Here is a 5,355-nt window from a genome sequence, read left to right on the forward strand (position 1 = left end):
AGGGTTGTCCTCTGGGCTTTAGTGAGACTGCAGGACATAATTTATTGAGAAGGGTTGTCCTCTGGGCTTTAGTGAGACTGCAGGGACATCATTTATTGAGAAGGGTTGTCCTCTGGGCTTTAGTGAGACTGCAGGACATCATTTATTGAGAAGGGTTGTCCTCTGGGCTTTAGTGAGACTGTAGGACATCATTTATTGAGGAGGGTTGTCCTCTGGGCTTTAGTGAGACTGCAGGACATCATTTATTGAGGAGGGTTGTCCTCTGGGCTTTAGTGAGACTGCAGGGCATCATTTATTGAGGAGGGTTGTCCTCTGGGCTTTAGTGAGACTGCAGGACATCATTTATTGAGGAGGGTTGTCCTCTGGGCTTTAGTGAGACTGCAGGACATCATTTATTGAGGAGGGTTGTCCTCTGGGCTTTAGTGAGACTGCAGGGCATCATTTATTGAGGAGGGTTGTCCTCTGGGCTTTAGTGAGACTGCAGGACATCATTTATTGAGGAGGTTGTCCTCTGGGCTTTTGAGACTGCAGGGACATCATTTATTGAGAGGGTTGTCCTCTGGGCTTTAGTGAGACTGCAGGGCATCATTTATTGAGGAGGGTTGTCCTCTGGAACGGCGTGGTGGTGTCCCTCTGTAGGCAGCACTTTGCTCTACATACAGGGAGCTCCAATAGTTTTGGGACAGTGACAAATGGTTTGCTGTTTTGTCTCTGTACTCCAGCACTTTAGATTTGAAATAATACAGTGACTATGAGGTTAAAGTGCAGCTTTAATTTGAGGGTATTTGATAAATAATGATGAGTGAGAAAGTTTACGGACGAATAAATATCACAACCCCAAGACATGCTAACATCTCAGCCTTACAATAACAGGGGAGGTTAGCATACCCCCAAGACATGCTAACATCTCAGCCTTACAATAACAGGGGACCCTCCAAGACATGCTAACATCTCAGCCTTACAATAACAGGGGATGTTAGCATACCCTAAGACATGCTAACATCTCAGCCTTACAATAACAGGGGATGTTAGCATACCCCTAAGACATGCTAACATCTCAGCCTTACAATAACAGGGAGGTTAGCCTCCCTCCAAGACATGCTAACATCTCAGCCTTACAATAACAGGGGATGTTAGCATACCCCTAAGACATGCTAACATCTCAGCCTTACAATAACAGGGGATAGCCTACCCCTAAGACATGCTAACATCTCAGCCTTACAATAACAGGGGATGTTAGCATACCCCAAGAAATGCTAACATCTCAGCCTTACAAGACAGGGATGCATAACATGCTAACATCTCAGCCTTACAATAACAGGGAGGTTAGCCTCCCTCCAAGACATGCTAACATCTCAGCCTTACAATAACAGGGGGATGTTAGCATACCCCCTAAGACATGCTAACATCTCGCCCTCCAATAACAGGGAGGTTAGCCTACCCTAAGACACGCTAACATCTCGCCCTTACAATAACAGGGGAGGTTAGCATACCCCAAGTCATTCTAACATCTCAGCCTTACAATAACAGGGGAGGTTAGCATACCCCCAAGACATGCTAATATCTCAATCTTTACAATAGCAGGTGAGGTTAGCATACTCCTAAGACATGCTAACATCTCACAATGTGAGACTGCAGGACAGCATAAGGTTAGCATAACCCCAACACATGCTAACATCTCACAATTACAATAACAGGGGAGGTTAGCATAACCCCAAGACATGCTAATATCTCAATCTTTACAATATCAGGTGAGGTTAGCATACTCCTAAGACATGCTAACATCTCACAATGTGAGACTGCAGGACAGCATAAGGTTAGCATAACCCCAACACATGCTAACATCTCACAATTACAATAACAGGAGGTTAGCATACCCCCAAGACATGCTAACATCTCACCATTACAATAACAGGGAGGTTAGCCTACCCCCAAGACATTCTAACATCTCAGCCTTACAATAACAGGAGGTTAGCATACCTCAAGACATGCTAATATCTCAATCTTTACAATATCAGGTGAGGTTAGCATACTCCTAAGACATGCTAACATCTCACAATTACAATAACAGGAGGTTAGCATAACCTCAACACATGCTAACATCTCACAAATACAATAACAATACCCCAACACATGCTAACATCTCACCATTACAATAACAGTGGAGGTTAGCATACCCCCAACACATGCTAACATCTCACAATTACAATAACAGGAGGTTAGCATACCCCCAACACATGCTAACATCTCACCATTACAATAACAGGAGGTTAGCATTTTTGGGAGGGTATAATATTTGTGCATCTGTAACTTTCTTACTCATCATTATTCATGATTAATTCAGGACTATCAGTAATCATGGTAGCATCCACATTAATGTAGAAGTGTTTAGAAACATATTATGTTCTTATTTACAATAGAAGTGACTCCAAAATGACACAATACATTATTTACCATTCATTTCTATTGGGCACAAAGCTTGATGGAGTCATTTGTGTTATGAATATAGGACCAAATACTTAACTTGTTCCTACTTTACGGGATGAGAGGTGTGGGAACAGAGCAGGTGTTTTGAGTCGGAGTGTAACTCAAGAGGAATTGTGCACCAATGTCTCTCTGCCTCCTCATTGACAAGTTTACAGTTGATTTATTCAATATTGTCAGCTGTTGAAATTAGACTTTTACAGATGCACAATCGAGAGCATCCTGTCGGGCTGTATCACCACCTGGTACGTGCAACTGCTGGGACCGATAGACTTAAAAACAGCTTCTATCTCAGAGGCCAGTCAGACTGTTAAACAGCATCACCACTAACATTGAGTGGCCCTCCAGGACACCTACTGACTCAACCCATGTCACAGGAAGGAAAAAATATCATAAATGTATCAACAACCACTTTAAACAACGCACTTGTATATGTTTACATACCCCATTATCATCTCAGAAGGTATATACAGGTGCAACAAAGCTGGGACCGAGAGACTGAAAAACAGCTTCTATCTCATAGGCCATCAGACTGTTAAACAGCCATCACTAACATTGAGTGGCTGCTGCCAACACACTGACTCAATCTAGCCACTTTAATAATGGAAAAAATGTATATCTCAAAACGTATCACTAGCCACTTTAAACAATCTACTTAATATAATGTTTACATACCCTACATTACTCATCTCATATGTATATACTGTACTCTATACCATCTACTGCATGTTGCCTATGTCGTTCTGTACCATCACTCATTCATATATTTGTATGTACATATTCTTCATCCCTTTACACTTGTGTGTATAAGGTAGTTGTTGTGAAATTGTTAGGTTAGATTACTCGTTGGAACTAGAAGCACAAGCATTTCGCTACACTCGCATTAACATCCGCTAACCAAGTGTATGTGACAAATAACATTTGATTTGATTTTGACTATTAACCATTTGGTGGATCCAACATATGGATAAGGGGCTCAGTCGATTCTATTAGTCATTCTGAGACAGAATATATACATTCAGCTGGTCTGACCTGAGCTGGACTGCCTTGACCGAAACAGCATCAAACTGTACCGAGCTAAGTGGGTTTTGTGTGTGTATGTTGACCTATGCACAACCTGCACGGTGTGTGTGTGTGTATATGTGTGTGTGTATGTTGACCTTTGCACAACCTGCACGGTGTGTGTGTGGTGTGTGTGGTGTGTGTGTGTGTGTATGTTGACCTATGCACAACCTGCACGGTGTGTGTGTGTGTATGTTGACCTATGCACAACCTGCACGGTGTGTGTGTGTGGTGTGTGTGTGTGTGTGTGTGTGTGTGTGTGTGTGTGTGTGTGTGTGTGTGTGTGTGTGTGTGTGTGTGTGTGTATGCCTGCCCGTCTGGTCTCTCACCTTGGGGTTAACGATGATCTCCATGTCCATGGCGTTCTGCTCCTGCAGCCTCTTGATGGCGCCCAAAGAGATCCACAGTTGTTGGTGTTGAATATCTTGAACTTGGTGACTGATTTGAACTCATCTACATGGGCCTTGGGGACCTGGGCTATCTCCAGCAGACGCAGCTTGTTATCATACTGAATAAGAGTACCGCCCTGGAGAGACAGAGACAGAGAGAGACACAGAGAGGCAGAGACAGAGAGACAGAGACAGAGAGACAGAGACACAGAGAGACAGAGAGACAGAGACAGAGAGAAAGACAGAGAAAGAGACAGACAGAGAGAGACAGAGAGACAGAGACAGAGAGACAGAGAGAGACAGAGAGACAGAGAAAGACAGAGAAAGACAGAGAAAGACAGAGAGAGACAGAGAGACAGAGAGAGAAAGAGGTTATTTTGGGTTCTGATGGGGTAGTACAGTTTAACTAAAGCTCATTATTTATTTATACGTTATATTCTTTAAAAGTAAATGGCTATATATAATTAATTTAAAAGTAAAAAAAATAAAAAGATATACCAATTCCACATTAATGAATTAACAAACAATTGAATGAATTAACAACAATTGAATCAACTGTTTATAAACTCTGAATAAAATGATGTGTTAATAGTGAGAGGTGAATAAAGACAGAATAAACCACTAACAGAGACCACAACATGGCCATCCGCCTCCCTCCTCCTGCCACCCACCTTGACGTCAGCGGGTCTTGTCGGTGACCTCCATGATGAACTCACAGCGTTTCCCGTTGGGCTGGCTCACCAGGTGATGCAGGATGTTCAGGTCCACCGTAGCACCCAGGTTATCAATGTTAGACACAAAGATGTACTCCTGAGGAGGAGGGGGTATTTTATTAGGATCCACACAGATGTACTCCTGAGGAGGAGGGGGTATTTTATTAGGATGGATCCACACAGATGTAATCCTGAAGAGGGGGGTATTTTATTAGGAATCCACAAAGATGTACTCCTGAAGAGGGGGGTATTTTATTAGGATCCACACAGATGTACTCCTGAAGAGGGGGGTATTTTATTAGGATCCACAAAGATGTACTCCTGAAGAGGGGGGTATTTTATTAGGATCCACAAAGATGCACTCCTGAAGAGGAGAGGGGGTATTTTATTAGGATCCACAAAGATGTACTCCTGAAGAGGGGGGTATTTTATTAGGATCCATGACCAGCTCAAAGATGTACTCCTGAAGAGGAGAGGGGGGTATTTTATCAGGATCCCCATTAGCTGTTGCGCCAGCTTTCAATCTTTAGTCTTCCTGGGGTGTAACTCAATATTAGGAAAGTGTTCCTAAGGTTTGGTATATTCAGTGTATATTTCACGGGATGCTGCTGAGGAGAGAACGTCTCGTAATAACGACCCGTGCAGGGCAGATGGAATGGCATCAAACACCTGGAAACCATGGAAACCATTTGATACCGTTCCAATGA

Source organism: Oncorhynchus keta, unplaced genomic scaffold (genome assembly GCF_023373465.1).
Source record: "Oncorhynchus keta strain PuntledgeMale-10-30-2019 unplaced genomic scaffold, Oket_V2 Un_contig_23431_pilon_pilon, whole genome shotgun sequence".
Lineage (NCBI taxonomy): Eukaryota > Metazoa > Chordata > Actinopteri > Salmoniformes > Salmonidae > Oncorhynchus > Oncorhynchus keta.